Raw genomic sequence first — 10,103 nt, forward strand, 5'->3', positions numbered from 1 at the left:
GAGGGTGCTGGAGCTCCACACTTCCATAGGCACGGAGGGTGCTGGAGCTCCACACTTCCATAGCTCCAGGCACGGAGGGTGCTGGCACATCCACACTTCCAGCCACGGAGCATGCTGGCACTTCCACCTTGCTTGCTAAGTCGGCGTGATCTTGCCCAAAAAGTCCCTCCCGAGCTCCAGCTGGAAGTGTAAAAAGAACCGGGCTGGATAAAAAAAAGAACCGGGCTGGATAAAAAAAGAACCGGGCGACCCGTTAAAATTGCTTAGCCGAGGTCCTGGAAGCCTAACACGGCGTGATCTTGTGCAAAAAGCCGCTCCCGAGCTCCAGCTGGAAGTGTAAAAAGAACCGGGCTGGATAAAAAAAGAACCGGGCTGGATAAAAAAACGAACCGGGCGGCCCGTTAAAATTGCTTAGCCGAGGTCCTGGAAGCCTAACCCGGCGTGATCTTGTGCAAAAAGCCGCTCCCGAGCTCCAGCTGGAAGTGTAAAAAGAACCGGGCTGGATAAAAAAAAGAACCGGGCTGGATCAAAAAAGAACCGGGCGACCCGTTAAAATTGCTTAGCCGAGGTCCTGGAAGCCTAACCCGGCGTGATCTTGTGCAAAAAGCCGCTCCCGAGCTCCAGCTGGAAGTGTAAAAAGAACCGGGCTGGATAAAAAAAAGAACCGGGCTGGATCAAAAAAGAACCGGGCGACCCGTTAAAATTGCTTAGCCGAGGTCCTGGAAGCCTAACACGGCGTGTTCTTGTGCAAAAAGCCGCTCCCGAGCTCCAGCTGGAAGTGTAAAAAGAACCGGGCTGGATAAAAAAAGAACCGGGCTGGATCAAAAAAAGAACCGGGCGACCCGTTAAAATTGCTTAGCCGACGTCCTGGAAGCCTAACACGGCGTGATCTTGTGCAAAAAGCCGCTCCCGAGCTCCAGCTGGAAGTGTAAAAAGAACCAGGCTGGATAAAAAAAGAACCGGGCTGGATCAAAAAAGAACCGGGCGACCCGTTAAAATTGCTTAGCCGAGGTCCTGGAAGCCTAACACGGCGTGTTCTTGTGCAAAAAGCCGCTCCCGAGCTCCAGCTGGAAGTGTAAAAAGAACCGGGCTGGATAAAAAAAAGAACCGGGCTGGATCAAAAAAGAACCGGGCGACCCGTTAAAATTGCTTAGCCGAGGTCCTGGAAGCCTAACACGGCGTGATCTTGTGCAAAAAGCCGCTCCCGAGCTCCAGCTGGAAGTGTAAAAAGAACCGGGCTGGATCAAAAAAGAACCGGGCTGGATCAAAAAAGAACCGGGCGACCCGTTAAAATTGCTTAGCCGAGGTCCTGGAAGCCTAACACGGCGTGATCTTGTGCAAAAAGCCGCTCCCGAGCTCCAGCTGGAAGTTTAAAAAGAACCGGGCTGGATCAAAAAAAGAACCGGGCTGGTTCAAAAAAGAACCGGGCGACCCGTTAAAATTGCTTAGCCGAGGTCCTGGAAGCCTTACACGGCGTGTTCTTGTGCAAAAAGCCGCTCCCGAGCTCCAGCTGGAAGTGTAAAAAGAACCGGGCTGGATAAAAAAAAGAACCGGGCTGGATCAAAAAAGAACCGGGCGACCCGTTAAAATTGCTTAGCCGAGGTCCTGGAAGCCTAACCCGGCGTGATCTTGTGCAAAAAGCCGCTCCCGAGCTCCAGCTGGAAGTGTAAAAAGAACCGGGCTGGATAAAAAAAAGAACCGGGCTGGATCAAAAAAGAACCGGGCGACCCGTTAAAATTGCTTAGCCGAGGTCCTGGAAGCCTAACACGGCGTGATCTTGTGCAAAAAGCCGCTCCCGAGCTCCAGCTGGAAGTGTAAAAAGAACCGGGCTGGATAAAAAAAAGAGTCGGGCTGGATCAAAAAAGAACCGGGCGACCCGTTAAAATTGCTTAGCCGAGGTCCTGGAAGCCTAACACGGCGTGATCTTGTGCAAAAAGCCGCTCCCGAGCTCCAGCTGGAAGTGTAAAAAGAACCGGGCTGGATAAAAAAAAGAACCGGGCTGGATCAAAAAAGAACCGGGCGACCCGTTAAAATTGCTTAGCCGAGGTCCTGGAAGCCTAACACGGCGTGATCTTGTGCAAAAAGCCGCTCCCGAGCTCCAGCTGGAAGTGTAAAAAGAACCGGGCTGGATAAAAAAAAGAACCGGGCTGGATCAAAAAAGAACCGGGCGACCCGTTAAAATTGCTTAGCCGAGGTCCTGGAAGCCTAACACGGCGTGATCTTGTGCAAAAAGCCGCTCCCGAGCTCCAGCTGGAAGTGTAAAAAGAACCGGGCTGGATAAAAAAAAGAACCGGGCTGGATCAAAAAAGAACCGGGCGACCCGTTAAAATTGCTTAGCCGAGGTCCTGGAAGCCTAACACGGCGTGATCTTGTGCAAAAAGCCGCTCCCGAGCTCCAGCTGGAAGTGTAAAAAGAACCGGGCTGGATAAAAAAAAGAACCGGGCTGGATCAAAAAAGAACCGGGCGACCCGTTAAAATTGCTTAGCCGAGGTCCTGGAAGCCTAACACGGCGTGATCTTGTGCAAAAAGCCGCTCCCGAGCTCCAGCTGGAAGTGTAAAAAGAACCGGGCTGGATAAAAAAAAGAACCGGGCTGGATCAAAAAAGAACCGGGCGACCCGTTAAAATTGCTTAGCCGAGGTCCTGGAAGCCTAACACGGCGTGATCTTGTGCAAAAAGCCGCTCCCGAGCTCCAGCTGGAAGTGTAAAAAGAACCGGGCTGGATAAAAAAAAGAACCGGGCTGGATCAAAAAAGAACCGGGCGACCCGTTAAAATTGCTTAGCCAAGGTCCTGGAAGCCTAACACGGCGTGATCTTGTGCAAAAAGCCGCTCCCGAGCTCCAGCTGGAAGTGTAAAAAGAACCGGGCTGGATAAAAAAAAGAACCGGGCTGGTTCAAAAAAGAACCGGGCGACCCGTTAAAATTGCTTAGCCGAGGTCCTGGAAGCCTAACACGGCGTGTTCTTGTGCAAAAAGCCGCTCCCGAGCTCCAGCTGGAAGTGTAAAAAGAACCGGGCTGGATAAAAAAAAGAACCGGGCTGGTTCAAAAAAGAACCGGGCGACCCGTTAAAATTGCTTAGCCGAGGTCCTGGAAGCCTAACCCGGCGTGATCTTGCCCGAAATTCGGCCTCTATACTTCCATTTTAGGTACCAGGCGCTCATAGTGTGTTGGTCCCACTAGTCAGTGTACTGGTCCCACTCGCTAGTGTACTGGTCCCCCTAGTCAGTGTACTCATCCAGTTACCCCCCGTTTTCCAAAACACCATCGGCACGTATAAGGGGGGGACTCCTGAGAGAGATGAGGTATATGCCAGCGCAACACCAATCCGCTCCGCGCTGGTTCCCATGTCGGCTACGGATGAATAAAACCAGCCTGTCCCCCCTGGAGCTCACGAGACACGGAATTTTTTCTAAGTGCCAACGGCTCTTCCGAGCAAACGTGTCCGCTCCGGCTGGTTCCCCCGTCGGCCTCGAATGACGAAAAATGCCGGTCTCCGCCCGGAGCTCATGACAAACGAAAAATTTTCTAAGTGCCAACGGCACTTGCGAGCGAATGTGTCCGCTCGGCGCTGGTTCCCGGGTCGAACCCGGAAGACGAAAAACGCCGGTCCTCGCCCGGAGCTCATGACAAACGAAAAATTTTCTAAGTGCCAACGGCACTAGCGAGCGAATGTGTCCGCTCGGCGCTGGTTCCCGGGTCGAACCCGGAAGACGAAAAACGCCGGTCCTCGCCCGGAGCTCATGACAAACGAAAAATTTTCTAAGTGCCAACGGCACTAGCGAGCGAATGTGTCCGCTCGGCGCTGGTTCCCGGGTCGAACCCGGAAGACGAAAAACGCCGGTCTCCGCCCGGAGCTCATGACAAACGAAAAATTTTCTAAGTGCCAACGGCACTTGCGAGCGAATGTGTCCGCTCGGCGCTGGTTCCCGGGTCGAACCCGGAAGACAAAAAACGCCGGTCTCCGCCCGGAGCTCATGACAAACGAAAAATTTTCTAAGTGCCAACGGCACTTGCGAGCGAATGTGTCCGCTCGGCGCTGGTTCCCGGGTCGAACCCGGAAGACGAAAAACGCCGGTCCTCGCCCGGAGCTCATGACAAACGAAAAATTTTCTAAGTGCCAACGGCACTTGTGAGCGAATGTGTCCGCTCGGCGCTGGTTCCCGGGTCGAACCCGGAAGACGAAAAACGCCGGTCCTCGCCTGGAGGTCCCAGCAAAATCGGCGAAAAAACGACTAAGTGTCAACTTTCGAAAAAACGACTAAGTGTCAACTTTCGAAAAAACGGCTAAGTGTCAACTTTCGAAAAAACGGCTAAGTGTCGCCTTTCGAAAAAACGGCTAAGTGTCGCCTTTCGAAAAAACGGCTAAGTGTCGCCTCTCTGAAAAAACGGCTAAGTGTCGCCTCTCTGAAAAAACGGCTAAGTGTCGCCTCTCTGAAAAAACGACTAAGTGCCCACGGCTCTGCGGGCTTGTGCATCCGACCCGCGCCGGTTCCCCAGCCGGCCTGAAATAAGGCAAAACCAGCCTCTCCCCCTGGAGCTCAGAGCCAATTGTGGCGAAAAAACGACTAAGTGTCAACTTTCGAAAAAACGGCTAAGTGTCGCCTTTCGAAAAAACGGCTAAGTGTGGCCTTTCGAAAAAACGGCTAAGTGTCGCCTCTCTGAAAAAACGGCTAAGTGTCGCCTCTCTGAAAAAACGGCTAAGTGTCGCCTCTCTGAAAAAACGACTAAGTGTCGCCTCTCTGAAAAAACGACTAAGTGTCGCCTCTCTGAAAAAACGGCAAAGTGCCCACGGCTCTGCGGGCTCGTGCATCCGACCCGCGCCGGTTCCCCAGCCGGCCTGAAATAAGGCAAAACCAGCCTCTCCGCCTGGAGCTCAGAGCCAACTTGGCGAATATTTTCTAAGTGCCCACGGCACTTGCGCGCGAAGGTGTCTGCTGCGCGCCGGTTCCCCAGCCGGCCTGAAATAAGGCAAAACCAGGCTCTCCCCCTGGAGCTCAGAGCCAATTGTGGCGAAAAAACGACTAAGTGTCAACTTTCGAAAAAACGACTAAGTGTCAACTTTCGAAAAAACGGCTAAGTGTCGACTTTCGAAAAAACGGCTAAGTGTCAACTTTCGAAAAAACGGCTAAGTGTCAACTTTCGAAAAAACGACTAAGTGTCGCCTCTCTGAAAAAACGACTAAGTGCCCACGGCTCTGCGGGGCTTGTGAGTCCGCCCCGCGCCGGTTCGGCGGTCGGCCTCAAAAAGCGAAAAATCAGCCTCTCTCCCTGGAGCTCACCAAAAATTTGTCGAAATTTTTCTAAGTTCTCCTCGAGGTACCAGGGGGTGAGGTACCCGGGCTAAGGTGCAGTACCTTTTTTGGTCTTCAGGTGCGCCAGAGTACAATGAAATGGTCCCAGTAGTCAGTGTACTCATCGACTTTCCCCCCGTTTTCCAAAGCACCTCGTTTACGAGTATGGAGGAGATGGTGCTGGTCTCCCCACGGCGTCGGACACGCCGTCCTCGACAGCACAAGGTCGGATAGAAGACCTGGAAAGCGCCGTGGCACGCGCTGGAGGTGGGCACTTTGGCGAAAAAACGACTAAGTGTCAACTTTCGAAAAAACGACTAAGTGTCAACTTTCGAAAAAACGGCTAAGTGTCAACTTTCGAAAAAATGACTAAGTGTCACCTCTCTGAAAAAATGGCAAAGTGTCGCCTCTCTGAAAATTTTCTAAGTGCCCACGGCTCTGCGGGCTCGTGCATCCGAGCCGCGCCGGTTCTGCAACCGGCCTAGAATGACGAAAAATAACGGTCTCCTCCTGGAGCTCACAGCCAATTGTGGCGAAAAAGTGGCAAAGTGCCCACGGCTCTGCGGGCTCGTGCATCCGACCCGCGCCGGTTCTGCAGCCGGCCTAGAATGACGAAAAATAACGGTCTCCTCCCGGAGCTCACAGCCAACTTGGCAAAAAGTTTCTAAGTGCCCACGGCCCTGCCGAGCTTTGGCGTCCGCCCAGCGCCGGTTCCGCAGTCGGCCTCCAATGACGAAAAATAACGGTCTCCTCCTGGAGCTCACAGCCAACTTGGCAAAAAGTTTCTAAGTGTCACATCTCTGAAAAAACGACTAAGTGTCAACTTTCGAAAAAACGGCTAAGTGTCAACTTTCGAAAAAACGGCTAAGTGTCACATCTCTGAAAAAACGGCTAAGTGTCGACTTTCGAAAAAACGGCTAAGTGTCAACTTTCGAAAAAACGGCTAAGTGTCACATCTCTGAAAAAACGGCTAAGTGTCGACTTTCGAAAAAACGGCAAAGTGTCACATCTCTGAAAAAACGGCTAAGTGTCACATCTCTGAAAAAACGGCTAAGTGTCACATCTCTGAAAAAACGGCTAAGTGTCGACTTTCGAAAAAACGGCTAAGTGTCAACTTTCGAAAAAACGACAGAGTGTCGCCTCTCTGAAAAAACGACTAAGTGTCGACTCTGAGAAAATGGCAAAGTGCCCACGGCTCTGCGGGCTCGTGCATCCGACCCGCGCCGGTTCCCCAGCCGGCCTGAAATAAGGCAAAACCAGCCTCTCCGCCTGGAGCTCAGAGCCAACTTGGCGAATATTTTCTAAGTGCCCACGGCTCTGCGTGGCTACGGCGTCTGCCCAGCGCCGGTTCCTGGGTCGAACCCCGAGGACGAGGAATGCCGGTCTCTGCCTGGAGGTCCCAGCTTAATCGGCGAAAATTTTCTAAGTGCCCACGGCTCTGCCGGGCTCGTGCATCCGACCCGCGCCGGTTCCCCAGCCGGCCTGAAATAAGGCAAAACCAGGCTCTCCCCCTGGAGCTCAGAGCCAATTGTGGCGAAAAAACGACTATGTGTCAACTTTCGAAAAAACGACTAAGTGTCAACTTTCCAAAAAAACGGCTAAGTGTCGACTTTCGAAAAAACGGCTAAGTGTCAACTTTCGAAAAAACGACTAAGTGTCGCCTCTGAAAAAACGACTAAGTGTCGCCTCTCTGAAAAAACGACTAAGTGCCCACGGCTCTGGGGGGCTTGTGAGTCCGCCCCGCGCCGGTTCGGCGGTCGGCCTCAAAAAGCGAAAAATCAGCCTCTCTCCCTGGAGCTCACCAAACATTTGTCGAAATTTTTCTAAGTTCTCCTCGAGGTACCAGGGGGAGAGGTACCCGGGCTAAGGTGCAGTACCTTTTTTGGTCTTCAGGTGCGCCAGAGTACAATGAAATGGTCCCAGTAGTCAGTGTACTCATCGACTTTCCCCCCGTTTTCCAAAGCACCTCGTTTACGAGTATGGAGGAGATGGTGCTGGTCTCCCCACGGCGTCGGACACGCCGTCCTCGACAGCACAAGGTCGGATAGAAGACCTGAAAAGCGCCGTGGCACGCGCTGGAGGTGTCACTGTGGCGAAAAAGTGACTAAGTGTCAACTTTCGAAAAAACGACTAAGTGTCAACTTTCGAAAAAACGGCTAAGTGTCAACTTTCGAAAAAACGGCTAAGTGTCAACTTTCGAAAAAACGGCTAAGTGTCACCTCTCTGAAAAAACGGCAAAGTGTCAACTTTCGAAAAAACGACTAAGTGTCAACTTTCGAAAAAACGACTAAGTGTCACCTCTCTGAAAAAATGGCAAAGTGTCAACTGCGAATGTGGTGGTGCATGGAAGGAAGTGGAGGACCGCCGCCTCCTTAAACACAGGCCGAAGAGGAGCGTCAGGGCCGGCTCCTTAAACACGGACCGAGTGTCGCCCTTAACACAGACCAAGCGGAGGACGGCCGCCTCCCTAAATACAGGCCGAACCGGAGCGCGAGGGCCGCTCCTTAAACACGGACCGAGTGTCGCCCTTAACACAGACCAAGGGGAGGACGGCCGCCTCCTTAAACACAGGCCGGAGAGGAGCGTCAGGGCCAGGCTCCTTAAACATGGACCGAGTGTCGCCCTTAACACAGACCAAGGGGAGGACGGCCGCCTCCTTAAACACAGGCCGGAGAGGAGCGTCAGGGCCAGGCTCCTTAAACATGGACCGAGTGTCGCCCTTAACACAGACCAAGGGGAGGACGGCCGCCTCCTTAAACACAGGCCGGAGAGGAGCGTCAGGGCCAGGCTCCTTAAACATGGACCGAGTGTCGCCCTTAACACAGACCAAGGGGAGGACGGCCGCCTCCTTAAACACAGGCCGGAGAGGAGCGTCAGGGCCAGGCTCCTCAAACATGGACCGAGTGTCGCCCTTAACACAGACCAAGGGGAGGACGGCCGCCTCCTTAAACACAGGCCGGAGAGGAGCGTCAGGGCCAGGCTCCTCAAACATAGACCGAGTGTCGCCCTTAACACAGACCAAGGGGAGGACGGCCGCCTCCTTAAACACAGGCCGGAGAGGAGCGTCAGGGCCAGGCTCCTCAAACATGGACTGAGTGTCGCCCTTAACACAGACCAAGGGGAGGACGGCCGCCTCCTTAAACACAGGCCGGAGAGGAGCGTCAGGGCCAGGCTCCTTAAACATGGACCGAGTGTCGCCCTTAACACAGACCAAGGGGAGGACGGCCGCCTCCTTAAACACAGGCCGGAGAGGAGCGTCAGGGCCAGGCTCCTTAAACATGGACCGAGTGTCGCCCTTAACACAGACCAAGGGGAGGACGGCCGCCTCCTTAAACACAGGCCGGAGAGGAGCGTCAGGGCCAGGCTCCTTAAACATGGACCGAGTGTCGCCCTTAACACAGACCAAGGGGAGGACGGCCGCCTCCTTAAACACAGGCCGGAGAGGAGCGTCAGGGCCAGGCTCCTCAAACATGGACCGAGTGTCGCCCTTAACACAGACCAAGGGGAGGACGGCCGCCTCTTTAAACACAGGCCGGAGAGGAGCGTCAGGGCCAGGCTCCTCAAACATGGACCGAGTGTCGCCCTTAACACAGACCAAGCGGAGGACGGCCGCCTCCCTAAATACAGGCCAAACCGGAGCGCGAGTGTCGCTCCTTAAACACGGACCGAGTGGAGGACGGCCGCCTCCTTAAACACAGGCCGAACAAAATGACACAAAGTGTCAACTGCGAATGTTGTCCATCCAAGGAAGGAGCGTGATGCCCGGCCGGCTCCTTAAACACAGGCCGAGAGTCGCCCCGGACGGTCCGCCTCGCGGCGCCCGTCTGCTCGGATAAAATGACACAAAGTGTCAACTACGAATGTTGTCCATCCAAGGAGGGAGCGTGATGCCCGGCCGGCTCCGAAAACACAGGCCGAGAGTCGCCCCGGACGGTCCGCCTCGCGGCGCCCGTCTGCTCGGATAAAATGACACAAAGTGTCAACTGCGAATGTTGTCCATCCAAGGAAGGAGCGTGATGCCCGGCCGGCTCCTTAAACACAGGCCGAGAGTCGCCCCGGACGGTCCGCCTCGCGGCGCCCGCCCGCTCGGATAAAATGACACAAAGTGTCAACTACGAATGTTGTCCATCCAAGGAGGGAGCTTGAGGCCCGGCCGGCTCCGAAAACACAGGCCGAGAGTCGCCCCGGACGGTCCGCCTCTCGAGGCGCCCGCCCGCTCGGATAAAATGACACAAAGTGTCAACTACGAATGTTGTCCATCCAAGGAGGGAGCGTGATGCCCGGCCGGCTCCAAAAACACAGGCCGAGAGTCGCCCCGGACGGTCCGCCTCTCGAGGCGCCCGTCTGCTCGGATAAAATGACACAAAGTGTCAACTGCGAATGTTGTCCATCCAAGGAAGGAGCGTGATGCCCGGCCGGCTCCGAAAACACAGGCCGAGAGTCGCCCCGGACGGTCCGCCTCGCGGCGCCCGCCCGCTCGGATAAAATGACACAAAGTGTCAACTACGAATGTTGTCCATCCAAGGAGGGAGCTTGAGGCCCGGCCGGCTCCGAAAACACAGGCCGAGAGTCGCCCCGGACGGTCCGCCTCTCGAGGCGCCCGCCCGCTCGGATAAAATGACACAAAGTGTCAACTACGAATGTTGTCCATCCAAGGAGGGAGCGTGATGCCCGGCCGGCTCCGAAAACACAGGCCGAGAGTCGCCCCGGACGGTCCGCCTCGCGGCGCCCGCCCGCTCGGATAAAATGACACAAAGTGTCAACTACGAATGTTGTCCATCCAAGGAGGGAGCTTGAGGCCCGGCCGGCTCCGAA

The sequence above is a fragment of the Syngnathus leptorhynchus genome, unplaced genomic scaffold (assembly GCF_054491065.1).
Source record: "Syngnathus leptorhynchus isolate UIUO unplaced genomic scaffold, UIUO_Slep HiC_scaffold_24, whole genome shotgun sequence".
Lineage (NCBI taxonomy): Eukaryota > Metazoa > Chordata > Actinopteri > Syngnathiformes > Syngnathidae > Syngnathus > Syngnathus leptorhynchus.